Genomic DNA, 17,684 nt, shown 5'->3' with positions numbered 1-17,684 from the left:
AATGAAGGGCCACGGGAGTTTAAAGAAAGATTCATTTCTACCTTGGAGGATGGTGAGAAGGAGAGTGGAGAGAACTATGTGCGGTGATTGAGGGAAGGGGGACTTTGGAGCCGAACTTGGACTTGAGCTGGCAGGCTGCAGGGTGGAGCACAAATGAATTCCCTTACTTCTTAGAACATGTTTATAACAGTTGCTTTGAAGTCTTTGCCTACTAAGTCCGACAGTTGGGCCCTCTCACAGCCTGCTCTTTTCCCTGGGTATGGGTCACATCTTCCTGTTTATTTGCAGGTCTCATAATTTTTTGTTGAAAACTGAACATTTTAGATAACATATTTTAGGAACTCTGTATACTGATTCCCACCCCCCAGTGCCTGTTGCTGGCTTATGCATCTGTGTACCTGTTTCGTGACTTTGGCTAGACTGTTAGGTGAGGTCTATTCCCCAACAGTGTGTTGTTGTCTGATGCTATTCTTTGTTCTGGGGTTTTTTTGGGGGGGGGCAGGTAATTCAATTTATTTGTTTTTATTTTTTATTGAAGGTACTGGGGACTGAACCCAGGATCTCCTGCATGCTAGGCATGTGCTCCACCACTGAGCTATACCTTCCTCCTGCTCTGATGCCATTCTTCAGGGGAACAGCCTTGAACATGCACAGGGTCCCCTGACCCTCTAAATAAATCCTAATATGATAAACAAAGTAACATAAAGAAGCCTCTCACAACTTAACAACACAGGAGAGTTTAAAAGTCAGGTGATAATAATAAAACTATAAACATACAAGGAGGCGTTCTTTTTTTTTTTAACTAATTTTTACTTTCATTTGTGAAAATTGTAAAATCTTTCTGTTATTGTAATTATAGTATATTTTATTTTCACTTTCCTCAAACCCCCTCAAAGTTAAGACTAAAATAGAAGTGCACACATACATCGCTAGTCTCTGAGTAATTTACTCAGGTCACTATATAGCAATAAATATCTTTTTAAATTAGGACACCATCTCCTCCCTTTTATGGTTATTGTGACTTTGACATAAACCAGGTATACACTGGAAAACTCATTTGCTATTTTTTTTCATGATTTGATGAGGCTCTTGGAAAAATTTAATTGGAGCCTTTTGTTACTTACTTGTGAAACATCTGGCAGGGAAAGAAAAGCCAAAGAAATACTTGGACGTGATCATCTTGAGAAAAGTAGGAGAAAGTTCAGATATTGAGAAAGAGAAATGAGAGTTATCATCCTAGAAGCAAGGAACTTCCAGGCGTTGGAAAATAAGTTTTCAAGTCCTCATTGGACAAGAAACACGGTAGGTCATCACTGTGTCTTAAAGAAAAAAAAATGGAACTGAATCACTCAGCTTGTGCAAGCATTTTTTTCCCTGAGCCTCAGTATCTTCATCAATAAAAACGGTTAAGGATTATTTTACTGATAACTCTGTAGGAAGCATTTCTGGTCTGTTAATGGAGATGGGAGGGGGAAAGAGCTCTGCTGTGTGTGAGTCTGAGAAACGCTGGGTTAAACAGCTGTCCTTGGCGCAGCCCTTTTCAGAGCCTTGAATGTAATGGCTCTCACTATAAATCCACAGAAAGGTAACACAAACAGCGTCGCCCGAGCTAAGTTCACCATGGAATACATTTTTTAAGGCTCATCTTCTAAGAACAATTTTTTAAGAACTCTGACGCAGAGATTTTGTGAGGCTCCAATGACATAATGTGAAAAACAGGTAGGATTTGGACGCGGAGATCAAAGAATCAAGGTAAGCACTTGCCAGACAGAGGCAGCAGGATGCGGCCAGGCACGGAAGCAGAGAAGCTGGAGCTTCTAGGGGCCAGAAAGGAGCACATGGCAATGCACACGAGTGGGGAGAAGATGGGGAGGGATCTGTGGGACCAAGTCCAGAGCTGTGGATTTTCCCCTTTAAGTTGAAGAAAGCATGACAGTTTCAAAAGAGGAAACCGCCAAAGGGCAGAACTGAGCTTTGGAAGTTTGCTGGGGCTACAGGCTGTGGGCTTCAGGCAGAAGGGCCAGGTAGGGGCGGGGGCAGGAAGCTGGGTTAGGAGACAGCCTGGGGAGAGGTGATGGGTGTGCTTGAGTAGATGGGCAGAAATGAATGATAAAACAGCTCAAGTCAGGATGGTGAGCACTTGGAAAATGACTGGGGATGGGGGTGGGGATCAGGGGACTCCATCCTATTGTTCATCCAACAAGTGTCACCGAGCCCAAACCCTGTGCTCAGGGATGAACAAGGGAACCACGGGCCCTGCCTTCGTGGAGAGTCAGAAGGAGGACACAATTCTGAGCAAGTCCATACAGAGGTGAACATGGTGCCAAGCAGCCAATGCGGGAAAGACTCCTCCAAAAGGATGTTGGCAAGTGTTTTCCCCCTAAATAACTGTCCTTTGACAAAGTAGGTAGACTCCCAAAAGTTCTGATAGAACTGCATCATTGTTTTGTTAGTATCTTATCTATTCGCTCCTCTCCAAAGACCGGAGGGTGGTGTCTGCCGGGGAAAGGGTCTCCCCGTCTTTTTTGCCTCCATCTGTTTTCCCTTCTGGTCACATCAGACCCCTGGGGAACAGACCACCAACACTGCACTTGTAAATACAGCATCAGAGCTCAGCCTTCACCCCAGGGGCAAGCCTGTGGGACTAGGAGCTCTCTGTCCTTCCTTATTGCTCTTGGCGATCTTGCAGGAAATCAGGAGTCCCCCTCCATCAAAGCTGGCCTCTTGAGTGATAGGCTGGCAAGTGCTCTGACGTCCTGATAGCAGGGGACACTTCCTTCTGTTTACAATCCTGACTTCTGAGGAGGGTGTGCTCTGTTTTACTCATCTCCCCGGTGGGTCTGGAAACTCTAAGGTGGCCCCAGGACAAGGTCTGGCAGCAGGAGCCAGGAAAAGCCAAACTGTCTGCCTAAGAGAGCAAGAAGAAAGCAAGTTTCCCAGTGCCCAGAGGAAGGGGTGACCAGCAGGACAGAAGCTCTCTGGGGAGGACTTTGGACTTCCCACAGACATGGAATTGGGGCTGCCAGCCATCTTTTCTGGACCACAAAGAGCAAGGAGGATGTTTAGCTTCCAGGAGTGTCTTTCTCTTTTAAAATCACCAGAAACTAATTTCAAACCTTTTTCCCCCTTTTAAAGTGAGGGAAGTGGGGGGAAGCTATAGTTCCATGGTAGAGAGCATGCTTAACATGCATGAGGTCCTGGGTTCAATCCCCAGTGCCTCCATTAAAATAAACAAACAAACAAACAAACTTAATTACCCCCCAAAAATAAATTAATTACATTTAAAAAATAAAGTGAGGGAGCCCCCCTTTTCCAACAAAAGCAAGACCAAACTGAATTACATAAAACAGATGCAAATAGCGAGCCCCCAGACGTCCATCGTGCCCCACGGGGGTCACTAAGCATCTACAGAGCCTAGTTTGAAAAACCACTAATCTAGTTTGTCCCACGCCTAATTTTACAGGTGATGAAATTGAGGCTTACAGAGTGGGACTCCACTACGCAGTGCCTGGAGTTCTTGGGGAGGAAAATCAGGGGCTGGAATCGATGTCACTTACCTCGCAGCCCAGGGCTCTTTCTGCTTCCCAGCCCTCACCAGTCCCTGTCCGTGGGACCACTCATCTGTTGATCACTGATTCATTAATCTTGCCTTCCTGGTCAAAAGAAAGTTCTGGCTTTTTGTCCAATTCAGAAAGATACAAATAGAAGCATTTCACACATTGAGGGCAAGGTTAAAAATGCAACAAGGATTAATTTGTTTGGGTCCATTTCTACTATTCTTTTGCTATGTGAAAGCCAGTAATTACAAACATGCTCTGGGAGCGAGACAACCATGCAGACACTTCCAGTACAACGGGACACAGTTAAGAAGTGAGCCGGTTCCAGGAAACTCTGGGGGGGCGTCAATGTAAAGACACATTTCCTCAAACCGTCAGCATTTCCAGTTCCTTTTTATCGGCTGGGAAAAGATACAGTGCCCCTTCGGTTCACAAATGAGGAAACGGAAGCACAGAGAGCTTATGGGAAATATTCAAGTTAGCATCAGAGCCAGAACTAAAACCCACCTCAAGAGTACAGGAAGAGAGGAGGAAGAAAGAAAGGAGAGAAAACAGAGAAAAATATGGTGTTGTATCTTCATAGCATTCCCAGGTGTCCCACCACCCTTGCACATATCATTTCATGTGGGTACCACCATTCCAGGAGGATGGAAAATCATTCTACCCTCCATGGCCAGCTCTGTGATCTGAAATGCAAGCTCTGGAGTCAAACAGTCCTAGTTCAAGTCCCAGAACTAACCACCTGCAGGCTGTGTAACCCTCAGGCAAAGTCACGACCTCTCCTTGACTCAGTTTCCCCACCTGTGAAATGAGGAAATAATAATACCCATTTCTTATGGTTATTGTGAGGCATAAACGGGACTGTGCGTGTAACACCCTTGGCACAGTGCCTAGGACGTAAGTAAGCACTCAGTAGAAACTGCTACTCATCTTTTTGGGAAGACTGACATCAAGAGTGGCTTAACCAAGGAGTCTTCTGTTTGCTAGACTCATAAGTTTGGAGTTCAAGGGAGATATCATTTCGCAAATGGAAAAACAAGACCCAGCCAGGGAAAGAGAAGTGTCTACAGTCAGACAGCTAGTGACCCCAGGACTCCTCCTAATTTCCTCCGTTAGACTCTGAGGCGCCAAGTCAGAAGCGGGGAGGTGAAGCGTGTATGTAATTCACAAATAGACAGTGATGGAGGTAATGCTGAACCTCAGAGCTCTGCGTGGTAGAAACATTCTGTATGGGGGAGTTCATTATCTATAAAGGCATCATTCTCCCCTGTCCTAGGGTGAGATCCATGGGCCAGGAGGGTGGCCTGAACTGCCCAAAAACACAAAGCCAGGGCCAGTGCCTGGCCCTGGGTAGAGCCCTGGACTCACTGCCTTCAAGTCCAATGCTCCCTGAATCATACAACTGTCACACCCTCCAGGAAATGGAGAGAGAAGTTACATGCACAACAATCCTTGGGCTGTCAAATTTCTGTTTCTAATGTCCTTCTAGGGACTTCTGTGAGTTACACTAAATGGTGGCTTCAACTAAGGCAGGGACACGCTATTTATCAAAATCTGATGAACACCCTGAGAATGTCTGGGAAGCCTTCTCATCTGCTGCTGTTGAAACTGCAGCCATGATTCTGGAAGGCAATTTTGCATGACATTATCAAAAGCCTGAAAAATAAATGTACTACATATCTCTAGGATATTGTACCAAGATGTTTATTTTAACCGGAAAAAAATGGCAAGGAACCCACAACTCAAATGTCCCATAATAACGGGTTGTTTCAGTAAATCATAGAGGATGTATGTTTTGGAAGGCTATGCGACTAATAAAAATCATGGCATAAGAGCAATATTTAACGATTTGGGAGATGTTCACAATATAGTAAGTTAAAGTGAGTTTGCCAAGAGTCTTGTAAGATGTAAGTTTTATAATGTGAGACATCCATTTTAAATGAGTATTTTAATGTATTAAAAAGAGTTTAAAATGTGCATTCATAGGAAAAAGTAATATAGTTTATAAACATATCATGATCCATGTGTACAGTCATATGTAAATATGCACACATGCGACACATAAAACACCATGTATAATCATACGCATGTGTCATCTACATAATTTATACATATATAATCTATACACATATATAGACTATACATTCATAGCTGATGGGGAGGGGGTATCAGGTTTTCCACATGAGCATGCGTTGTTTTTTTTTTCCTGGAATGAGCATGCAATTTTTTTGTAATCATAAAAACAAAACTCTGAAGCCCTTCTGGCCCAGTGGCGTTCCACACCTAAACTAAAGCTCCGACCTGTGTCACAACAGGAGGTAAAACGTCTCAGTGGGTCAAGAAGTTGGGACCACGAATCGGAGCCAATTTTCTGCTCGAACCCCTCCAAGCACCTCACTTAGCGATATCTGCAGCTTTTTTACAGTCCCGTTGGACCTTTTCTCATGCTCATTGGTAGTTTGTCATCCAGAAGTGCTTGTGAGGACAAGGTCTTTTCTGACCTTTCTTTGGAGGGGAGCTTTATAACATAATTGGGCAACTGCGCCCTCGTGTGGCACCTCATGGGTACAGGTTTTTGTCCTTAAGGAAAATGTTAGTGTCTACTGTGTCTACAGACAGAGACAAGATGGCCTATGGGCTCAGGACGGGAGACCCTGGTTTACAAGTGGGTCTCTGATCCCAAAGGGAGCTGCTAAATTGGGCTTCTAGAAATTATAAAGCATCTTCCCTAGAAATGATAAACACTGGGATTAAGAATCAGTCAAATGTCAAAAGCCTACTAAATCGTTGTCTACTTGTAATAGTCTCAGCTTCCTCTCCTGTAACACTGTTTTGCATCATGTTCTAAGAGGACCAGAATATATGAGGTTTCCCAACGGGATGCTTTTATCGCCTTTGATGTTTCCTCTATTTGGGTTTTCTTACTCAAGACACTTCTTCCCCATGTAATTACTATTCACTCGTAAAGACAATCCCAAAGGCCACCTCCCTCAACAACACCCCCAGACTGAATGGAGCCGCTTGCCCCTCCCTTGGCTCTCAAGACACTTTGTATTTTTGCTGCAAATCGCTATCATTAGCAGTTTTTCTTGGCAATGAGAAATTTGGACCAGTGTAAGCTCCATGAGGACAGGTTTTGTTTTTGGTTTTGTTTTTGTTTTTTGTCCCTTAGCACTTAGCACAGCTCCTAATACATAGTAGGTGTTCAAAAGCACATGTTGCATCAAAGAATTGCTCAGGTATGTATTCCTCTTTCCCAGCTCCCTTGGGACCATCTCTAGTACAGTCCAGCACAAGCATGCTTACCCTTAGTTACAGTCATAAACGTTATTCCCTGAAAATGCCCAGCTACACCCACCACCCATCCACCACTGAGACTTTGCACGTGGACTTGGCAATCTCTTGTCAGCTACAGCCTTTGATTCACCCAGAGCTCACATGAACTCTGAAATGAGCTGCAGCATTAGGCAGGCCTCAATTTCCCCAGCATCATGGCCTGATTAATAGGATTCCTTCCTCTCATGCTCCCAGCATGCTCTGAATCTTGGGGGCAGGCAGGAAGCCCTCTGCTATTTGTCCCAGGTGAACTGCTCTTCCTTCATGTCTGCCAGCCAGCTGCCGGAGTGCCCCTACTGTGCTCAGCTGCTTTCTTGCCTCCTGAATACCCAGGACATCTTCCCAGACCCCCAGCAGGCCCTCCATCCACACCCACAAACCAAGGCACACTCCTTCCAGCCAATGCCGGGGGCAGGAGGTGGCTAGTGCTTATTTGATAAATGGATTTCTCTGTTCCTATAACTTGGGTGCCCTGGGACAGGATGAGCAGATGGAGGAATTGCGATCCAATCCAGTCGGAAAACCATGCTGAGCCCTAGATGAGGGCTGGCCGCTGCCACCCTGGTCCAACCCCAGCCTTGTGAACCGAAGTCAGAACACATCTCACTGCAGAAGCTGTTCCCTTTGCTGAACATTCCCACAGATGGTGGTTACAGGCCCCAACATGACGACAGTGCCAGAACAGGACCCTCTCCTCCCCAAAGCATCTGCTCTCCTATCCTCCCCATGTGTTTGGTTCCCAAAGAAAAATCACCGTAGAATATGCAGAAATTTCCTCTCTCTACCCGTGCAGCATTCAAAACAGCCTTATTTGTTTTTCCCTGGAAAATGTTGGTTTTCCATAAATACCCACATTCATTTGATAAACACTGATGAAATGCCTACTGTGTGTCAGATATGGAGCTCTCTGTGGCCTTGAAATGAGCTACCGGGGCGGCCATGGAATCGCCTGCAGACTCCCACATTTGGCGTATCAAGAAGACAGCCCACAACCTGCGATCCCTCTCATCCACCGCTGGGGCCCTGCTTGAAGGCCCCAGTCAAGAGATGGCAAGATAACAAAAGTGCACGCCCTTTTTGTGGGGGAGTGTAATAGCTCAGTGGCAGAGTGTGTGCTTGGCATGCACAAGGTCCTGGGTTCAATCCCCAGTACCACCATTAAAAAATACATAAGTAAAGAAAAACTAATTACTTCCCCCCCTGAAAAATACAAACAAAAATGAATAATTAACATTTTTTAAAGTGCATGCCCTTTGGATCACCAACACTATTTACAGTATTTCTCTAAAAAGAACAACTCTACAAGTATAAAGTCAATCACATGGGTGTATATCAAACGGATGCCTGAAAATAGCCAAAGAGAAAAATATAGTAACCTAGATATCAATCCACAGGAAACTGGTTTAAGTAAATTATGATACATATCTCCAGTGAAATATTATACTTCCCTTAAAAATAATAATAGACATCTATATTTATTTACATAAAGAGACGCCCATATGTGCTGGGTTGAATGGTGTCCTCCACCCCTGAATTTATGTTTACCAGATGTAATGAAGTTTAAAAGAGGTCATATTAAACTAAGGAGGGTCCTAACCCAATGGCTAGTGTCCTTATAAGAGGGAAATTTGGATCCAGACACACAGGGAGAACACCACATGAAGATGGAGACCAAGACTGATGTGATGAATCTATAAGACAAGGGACACCAAGGATTTTCAGAAACAACCAAAAGCTAGAAGAGAGACATGAAACAAATTCTCCCTTGGATCCAGAAGGAAGCAACCCTGCCAACACCTATATTTCAGGCTTCTAGCCTCCAGAACGGTGTGGGAATAAATTTCTGCTGTAGCCAGAGTTTGTAACAATCTGTCACAGTCATCATAGGAAACCAATACGCTATGTAAATAGCAAGCTAGAAAATACCATATACAGTATGACACTATTGATGTAAAATTGTATACAATGATACCCATGCACAGAAGCTTAGATGGATGCCTAGAAACACTTAGGGGTCCCCCGAGTCTGCCTTCTCTGTTCTGCCCTGTGTTAGGGGGAAAAAAATCCACTAACTCTAGCTTGTGAATATAGTGTCTTTATGGATGATGTCTGGATGTCCGGATGTCAAAGGAAGAAGCAGTTGATGTCATCATAGCCTGCCACCATCCTGCTTACCCTTCCTAACACTCTTCCATCTTCAAAGTTCACATTCCCTGTTGGCCATGCCCCCAGAGGCCATGGTCCCACTGCTTCATTCATGGTGAGGAGCAGCTCTCTGGCCGGTCTCTATTCCCTAGCCATCCTGGAATTCAACAGCTAATACACCCCGCCCTTAAACCAAACACTTTCTAGCTCGTGACTGGGGGGCATAATGCATGGATTTAATTTTTCCAAACTTGCAGGTTGGAAAAGTCTAAGACTTAGATGTAAAACATTTGGAAAGAATTCTTTTACGTGGTTCTTCGGTGTGTGATTGCCAAAAGCAATCATTCTAGAACATTCCATAGAAGGTCAGAAGTGTGCCTTGTCTTTCTTGGGTTGCTGCATTCCTTTGGCACAACCTAAGGCCCAATTGTGGGAGAAAACACCTGCCCTGCAGCTCCTAGTTTCCCTTTGAATGTGTCTTTCCATGTCTTGAGACTTGCCACGGTTCAGGCTGGAGCTATCTAAGCCCATTTCCTCCCTTATGGAGAGGGAACCAGTTCCCATTGTCCTCGGCTCCTATCTGACCTCACACACTAGCTGGCACTTGAAGCAGAAGTTGGCACCAGGGCTGAACCCAAATCCCCAGCCCGTTGGCAACAACAGTAGGACCAGAATTTCCAGAGAAGCGTACTCAGCTACCCCTACCAGACCCAGACACAACCTGCCCACTATTTCTCTCACAACTTGTCCAGATATCCTAGGTTCACCAACATGTAGGTTCTTTTCAGGGAGCATGGACCAATTACCTCTCATAGAATGAGGTGGAAATGACCTACAAGTCCAGCATCTCCCTCCCTTCTGTTCTTGGGTCACTGCCCATGGCCTTGCCAACCCCAGTGTGAAGGGCTTCGGTTGTCAGGGCGGCCGCTCTGCAGGAGGAATCTGGAGCAGCTGGACAGCGCTGGACCTAACAGACTACCACTCCAGCCAGCCAGAGCCCCTGATCTGAAACTCTTTTCTAAAAGGCACAACTAGTCTACACTGAGGACCGATTCTTTGAGAGGATTTAGCTTGCCCTCACACGTCCATCCCTCCCACAGTGGTAACAAAATACGGGTCCACCTAACTGTGGGTGATCTTAAACTTCATTTCAATCCTACCTGCTCCACCAAGAGCTTCCGAATCCCCTGTCTTGAAAGCAGCCGCCAGCACTTCAGCCTGCCTCTGTTCAGTTGTCAACAAGACTTGACTAAGGTCTACGAAGCCGGCTCCACGGCTCCACGGCTCCACGCCCCCTGCCACAACTTTCTGGCCACCCAGCTTCACTGCATTCGTGGGAGAATGAAGAATTGGGGGAAGAAGTTGACTAAAACGCCTGTCTCTGGATGCCTCCTGGTAGTATTTGATTGAGCCAATCCCTGTTTTTCATGCCAAATTCTACTGCTATTTTCTCTGCTTTGCAGAAAAATTCCTGATTTACACTACCTCCTTGGGAATCTATTTGCTCATTCTTCATCAGTGGAAAAGAACTTGACAACCGACTCCATCACTTATTAGTTCTGTGACTTTGAATAGGTTTTTTTCTCCCCTCTCTATGCCTCTATTTTCTCATCTAGAAAATGGGGATAGTAATACTCCCTCCCTTGTTCACTTATTGCAACAAGTCAGTGAGTCAGTGGATTTGAATAACGCCAAACTCACGCTAAGTGCTCAACGAATGCTGCCTGTGATAACCATCGTCATCGCCATCATCGCGACATGCTTCCCATTCCTCCAGCTAACAGTTCTGCAGTAAACTGAGCTATCTGGTCCTTTAATAGATGCTCCCTGACGGCCTGTCTGGCAAACTCTCAGTAACCGTCCTTTATTCTCATCCCTTAGGATGTTCCATGCCTACCTGCCACCTCCTCATTGTAGTCAATCCCATAGACCGAATTCTTCCCTTCTGAACGAATACTCAGTTTAAGGATCCAACACCAACTTCATTCCTTGCCCCATGCCCTGTCTTAGCCTATCAGCCCCGGATCTTGAGGTGTCTGCAAGCTAAGCCAGTGACCCTTTGGGTTTGTCCGCCAAAGACAGCAGCCTGCTCTCTCCAGAAGCAATCCAAATGTCTAAAGAATTTCTGTGAGCCAATTCCATATTGGATTTATGGAACACTCTGCAGAGACCATCTCCTCCCACGTTTCCTGCAAGAGGTCTTGTGCAGGAACTGGACTAGAGAAACTTGCCAGGACCCAGTCCAGCAGCTTCTCAGAACCAACCCTCACGCCACAGCTCAGGTGCCAAGATCATGGCCATGATTTTCCTGATCATCTCCCTGGGTGAGAATATTCTGAGCACTGTTACTGTTTATGCCAAATAAATCTGTAATTCCTGGCACCTTTCTCCTAACAGTTGGACTGCCATGTGATGGAGCCATTCTCTGGCTCAGCTCTGGGAGAGGATAAGATTCAGTCACAATTAAATGCCACGCTTGGTTCAACATCCAGATGGCACTTGCCATCCCCCAAACTACCCTCAGAGCTACACCTTTTACCGTGGAAGAGAGCAGGGCTCCAGTCTGCAGTATGGTGAGGCTGGTCCAGGCATACGCTTAGATCCCTGGAGAATGCCCAGTCACTGTCTTTAGAGGATTTGGAGGATGCCACTGGTATTGAAGCAGCATTGCAAAGCATCCCTGCCAGAAGGACCCAAAGCAAGCAAAGTCACTAATGGAGAACCTGGGGGAACAGAGCAAAGGAGTCATCCCTAACACTAGGGGCTGGACATGCACTGGCCTGACTATTCCAATTTTAACATATTGATCTGCTTCCATACCAGTGGGCAAATAGCTGTTGACCCCTAAGTGTCCCTCTGCTCCAGTGGCTTCCCCAGATTCCCTTCCCTTCAGACACCAGACATCACCCCCACAACACCACCATTATTCAACAATTCAGGATAAATATTTGGCATAAAAGCCAGTCCCTAGGCTCTGCCCCTGGACTACCTGCTTCTTTCTGTTGGCTACCAGCCCTAGCTGGACCCACTCACAAAAGGAAGCTAGAATTGATCAGAAATGTGATACAGCAACTTTGCCCCAGTAAAGTAGCATCATGAAAAACAAAACATACAGATCTAAGGATTTCCTAAACCCCCTCCTTCAGCCACCAAGCTGGTGGCCAAAGCCTTGAACGAGAAACACAGACTTGATCAGCCAGCCCTCCACCATGGGAAACAAAAGGAGTCACCACATTCAGGACAAATCAACTGGGGACCCAGGGGATCGCAAAATGCATATTTGGGGAAAAAAATACCTGGCCAACTTAAGCCTCTGTTTGGTGAGAATGAGAACTCTCAAGAGATCAAAAGTGGAGACGTTTTAAAAAATTATTATTTCAAAGATAAAGGAAGATGCCTATAATCATCTAGGCACAGAAAAGTTCACAGGCAAAGGAATAAAAATGGAGCTGGCCTAACTCCTCACCTAATGGACCAATAAAAGTCTGAGCGGAGAAAAGTCTGGAAAGCAAGATTTCAAAACCCAGCAAGTTGTTGGTCATGATTTAAAGCAACAGAAAGACACTCCAAGTATGTATCAGTGCAGAATATGCCTCTTAATTAACTTTCTTTAAAAATATTATGTAACTGGGCTATAAATTAAGTTAAAGAACTCAAAAATAGTAAGACTTTTATAAAATGACTTAAGATTATACAAACACTGAAAATATATGTATTCTATAAGCATAAAAAAAGCATAGAACTAAGATGAAATAATTATAGTGGATAGACTGACAAAATAATTCACTGTTATATCATTCTTGAAGAAAAAAAATACTTAATAATAATGAACATTAAACTGTAAATTTTTTTATAGTCAAAAATCCCAGACTGTACCAAAAGCCTGGGAGTCAGGCAGGGGTGTAAGAAATTAAAAGTGGAAATTTTCTCTCCTTATGATAACTTTTACTGAATACCTGCAAAGTGTTTTAAATGCTTTATATGCATCATCTTATTTAGTTTAATCTCACATATTTATGAGGTAAAGATTACCCCCAGCTTAGAGATGACAAAATGGATGCAGAGAAGTTAATTACTGGTATAAATAAAAGGAAAAACCGTTAGAAACATGATAGCAATGACAGTACAACATACTTTTATGTCTAATGAAATAGATTTTTAAAAATAAGGATTTGTGAAGTGATGTCATTAATAAGTTTGACTTAACAGACATTTAGCCGCTCTGGCCTCAGTTTCCTCATCTGTAAAAGGGGGGGGGTGCTTCCTGCTGTTGTTCTAAGTGTGCTAAGAGGATGCTTCAACTCAGCAGACCGACGTGCAGGTCAGGCTACTTGTGGGGCTTTCGGAATCTCCAGAGCGCAATTTTTAAGGAGAGGTTCATTCCAGAATTCTGGACTCAGTTGGAAGAAAGGACCAAAGTTCCCTTCTGCTCTCAGTGACATTAGGGACCTTCATTCCTCCAGTTCCAAAGTCATGGAGCATCCTGAGAGGGGCTGCTTGGGTCCTGCTGGGGGTCCTGGAAGAGTCTGGCAGCGAGACTCCTTCATTAACACACAAATGAAAGCAGGTGAGCTCCTGGTCTCCAGTCCTCAGCTGGTGACCCTCACTCTCCCTCCTCTGGCTAACTCGTTCCCTTTGGGGTAAAGGACCGGGCAGGGCTCCTCTCTGGTCATCTGCTTCTGGAGATAAGTCCATGATGACTCCCTGCAGCCTCCCATTCAGGAGATAAATTTCCTATTTGGGAGGAAATCACACCCCCTCGTCCCCAGGGGACTGGCTACATCTCCCCGCCTTCAGCAATGGTGGGAAGTGCCCACACCCATTCTTCCCAACCCTGGGGGATTCCAGCATTTGCAAGTCCAGAGCTGGAAAGATAAACATCACTGCTTATCCCTCACTCCCTCATTGTTCCTCTTCAGCCACAGAAAAGGAACTGAGAACCCGGCTGCATGGAAATCCACCCATCTGCAGGCGTTGTTAAGGGAACCGCTGCTTTAATTTACACGCAGGGGCTCCTCCTTTTCCTCCTGGCCAACACCCCCACCCACCCCTTAAGGGAAAAAAAAACAAAATTTTGATTCTTATTTCCAAGGTAAGCCTTACAAGCCTGGCCCTTTGAACCCCATCCTCCTATATTTCCAGAGATGAAACTTTAAAAAAGGTATATTGGATCCAAGTTCTGTTTGCCAATGGCAAAGTAGATATCACTGTAAAAGAATATTATCCTCCACTCCCAATGCCTCCTCCATGGGTCCCAACTGCCAGCTGATCTCGATTCCTAATGTTTTTGCCAAATGTGGGGGGGAATCTGTTTTCCCTCCACTATTCTTTGTTTAGACTGTTCCCTTGGTCAGAAATGTTCTTCCTTCTCTACCTCCGCCTTGGAAATCTTTTCCATCCTCCCCAGTCTAGTTGAAATGTCCTTCCTCCAGGAAGCCTTCCCCCTTCTGGTGTCCTTTCCCCGAATCACTCTCTCTTCTTCAGAACTCCTCCAGCCTTTTCTTTGTCCCTGGATGTCAGAACTGACTCTGTTCTGCCTTACATTCAAGTTCTTGGTCCAACTGCTTATCTTCACGATAGACCAACTGTAAGCAATTCACAGGCAGTGCCATTTCATCATTGCACTCCCAGTGCCTGGCATTTAGCCTGGACCAGGGCCATGGCAGTGGTGATGGTAAGAAAAGGACGGGGGTGGGGAGGGGGGGCGTGGATGTCATGTATATGTGTATGTGCGCATGGATTTACTGGGGGGACATTTACACCTCACTCTTTCCCAGAAGAGTCTAAGGAAGCCTTAGAAACTGAACACCACGCGAAAAATTAGAGTAAAAGAGAACAATGTGTTTCAAGGCACCTGGGATGAGTTGTTTACTACAAATGATTGCTGGATTTATCTCTGAGTTTCCTGGATGAAAGGGAAACGTGCTGGCTCATATACTTTGCATTGTACAATAACTTTGGAATCAGATTGGAAAGAGAAATTTTTCCTGGCACCGTGTTCAAGGAGAAATTTATCAAGTGAGTCCTTATATAACAGACATGAGGTAACACAATGAGCAGCATCTCCAACCGGCTTTGTTCAAAGGAAGCAAACGTCCTCAGATGGGCAATTCTTGTGTTCAAACACAGTTCAGAGAGATGGGATTTCTGCAAGGAAATGAGATAACGTGGCCCATATCCAGGGCTTTTTCTATATTTGTAGAAGTCTTGAGAACTTGGTTTAAAAAAAAAATTGATATGAGTTCGTTTAATATCAGGTTTCAAAGATCTCATTTAAATCCATCTTTAAGATCTTGGTGGCCGGCTTGCAACAGCTCAAGGCAGACAGAGGCAGGGAGTGAGCCAGGGGCTCACACAAGAATCCCCCGACAAGGGGCAGACTCCAGAGGGGCTCGTATGCGCTGAGGCGGGCAGGGCTCTGCGTCAAGGACAGCCAGCGTCTGTCCTTCCATGGCTGATGTCGAGGAACCCACTATTCACCGCAGGGCACGCCCAGTCCTGATTAGCCTCAGAGGAGACTCAAGAGAAATGTGGGAGCCACACAGACGCCATGACAGACAAGGAAAGAGACTCGGGAAAGACGCAGTTCAGGACAGTAACACCAGGCTCCGGGTCTGAAGGAACAACTTGTGGACAAAAGAGTGTCGCCTGCCATTTCAGCAAACAAAGGATGTTGAGGCCATCAAGCCGTCGGTCACCCTGAGGGGATTCAGAGTTGAGAAAAACAGGGTACTGACCCTAGATAGCTAAGGTGCATATCAAAGGGATAATTTTAGTAAGCCCAGACGCTTGCATCTTCCCATACATAGAAAAGCGCTCAATTCATTAGCTAGAGATGTCTGGTTTTCCTTAATTAGCAGTAATCTTTTGATGTTCCGACTACCTATATATTTGCAAAAACCCTGGCTCCCCTCTTACATCTTCAGAGCAACCCCTCAGAGCGATGTGAGAGTCCGCGTCCGGGCTGAACTCCTCAGCAAGTCCGCCAAATAAAACGTAATTCTCAACTTTTAGGTTGTGTTGTTTTTTTTTTTTTCAGCCGGCAGACTCAACGCTGAGACTACCAAAACAGCAGGCAAGGACCCCTATTTTCTGCCTCACGCGGGACTGGGAGCCTTAGGGTGTCCATCTGTGAGTTTCACAGACAGGAAAGAAAGAAGGCAGTCGACCATCTCAGATGATCCTCTTCCTTTGTATGGGAGGAATCGAGGTCCAGAGAACGTCTCTGACACCCAAGGGCTCAGGTCTGTGGCGACCACAGAGAAAACTCTTACGTTCTTCAGTTCTAAGTTGGCTGCCTTGTCTCCATATAAAGAGGAGAGCGCTGGCCCTCATGGGGCCTCGCATGCATCTGAGGAACAGCGGCATCTCACCGTGAGCCCGCTGCTGAGACGTCTCCAGGGCTCGCCACAGAGATGTGTATGTCTTGAAGGGGCTGTCTCTCTCTGTCTCTTCTTTCTTCCTTTTTTGCATTTACTGCAACTAGAGCACCTTCTGAAAGGCGGACTCAGTCCTTCCCACTTAAGTGACTCCGGAAGCCTGGCCCCTTCTCTCTGGGGGCATTTCTGGATGAGAAGAGGGCTGGTCTCTCAGTACATCTGACTCCAGTGAGACTTGAGAGTCAAGATCCCCATAGTCACCTCAGGCCACCACAGACATCACAAGGTTGGCAAAGAGAGACCTCCCATTGTCCTTATCAGTAGGTGCCATGGGAAAGGAGATGTCAGGGACAGAGCATCAGAGGCTCGAGGAAGGGACCACCAGGATGCCTGGAAGGAAAAGTAAGTGCGGTTGGAGGGAGAGTATAGCTCAGTGGTAGAGCGCATGCTTAGCAAGCATGAGGTCCTGGGTTCAGTCCCCAGTACCTCCATTAAAAAAAAAAAAGTAATTCTGTATTCCCTTTCTTGTTTATGTGCTGTAGCTTTATTCTGGTAGCCCCGGTGTGGACATTCTGCAGCCAAGCCAGGGAAGTTCTGAGATGGACTGTCTCAGTTTCGTTCAGCAGAGTCCAGTTGATAAGACTGAAGACGCACTGCTGGTTGAGCTGGAAGTGCAGGTGTGGGGACCACTGTGCGGGTGAGAATCACTAGGTGGCTGACGCAGTGAAGATGCAAATTCCGTCCTGCTCCACAGGAAGTGACACTAGAACCTGGGGCAAACCGCAACCTTTCACTCTTATTATTGTTACTACCACTGCTAACAGCCAACAACCCTGAGTGGTATTATGGGTCTGAACTGCTTAGCAGTCAAGGACAAAACTGTGACGTGTGTTTTCCCAAAAGTAATTAGATATATTTTCATTTAGCTGAAAACTCTAGAGCATGAAATTAATTAATTGAATAAATGTTTTCTAAAAAAAAACACGTTAATAACTTATCCTGTTAAATGACTGTCATCTTAAGCACCCACAGTGCGCCCATCACTCTATTAGGCACTTCACACGGATACTGCATCTGATCTCTACAGCAGCTCTGCAGGGCACACCTGTTCCTTCCAACCTTAGAAGAAACAGCACAGAGAGCCAGGGCCAAGATAAGTAAGGAAGCTCTTAAGAAGTTACTTGTCACCATTTCATGGTCAACCGGAAAATAAATGTACAGGCCAGATGTTCCTTCAGTCCTGCTCTCTGCATGCAAACCTAGCAGA

General features: G+C 45.5%; 1 protein-coding gene across 4 annotated transcripts in view; it reads right to left on the bottom strand.

Moving 5' to 3' along the window:
* Window positions 1–17,684, bottom strand: part of CFAP161 (cilia and flagella associated protein 161) — an 88,680-nt gene that overhangs the window by 11,823 nt on the left and 59,173 nt on the right. For 3 of the 4 annotated variants that reach the window (XM_032469365.1, XM_032469364.1, XM_032469366.1), the window contains one exon: window positions 3,558–3,653. The gene's annotated coding sequence lies outside the window, so the exon portion shown is untranslated. Of the gene's footprint in view, window positions 1–41; window positions 1,389–3,557; window positions 3,654–17,684 lie in introns of those variants that run through there. The other variant, XM_032469367.1, reaches the window with a different exon arrangement.

Source organism: Camelus ferus, chromosome 27 (genome assembly GCF_009834535.1).
Source record: "Camelus ferus isolate YT-003-E chromosome 27, BCGSAC_Cfer_1.0, whole genome shotgun sequence".
Taxonomy (NCBI): Eukaryota; Metazoa; Chordata; class Mammalia; order Artiodactyla; family Camelidae; genus Camelus; species Camelus ferus.
The sequence above is the reverse complement of the archived record's forward strand: the minus strand, read 5'-3'. Positions and strand labels throughout refer to the sequence as shown.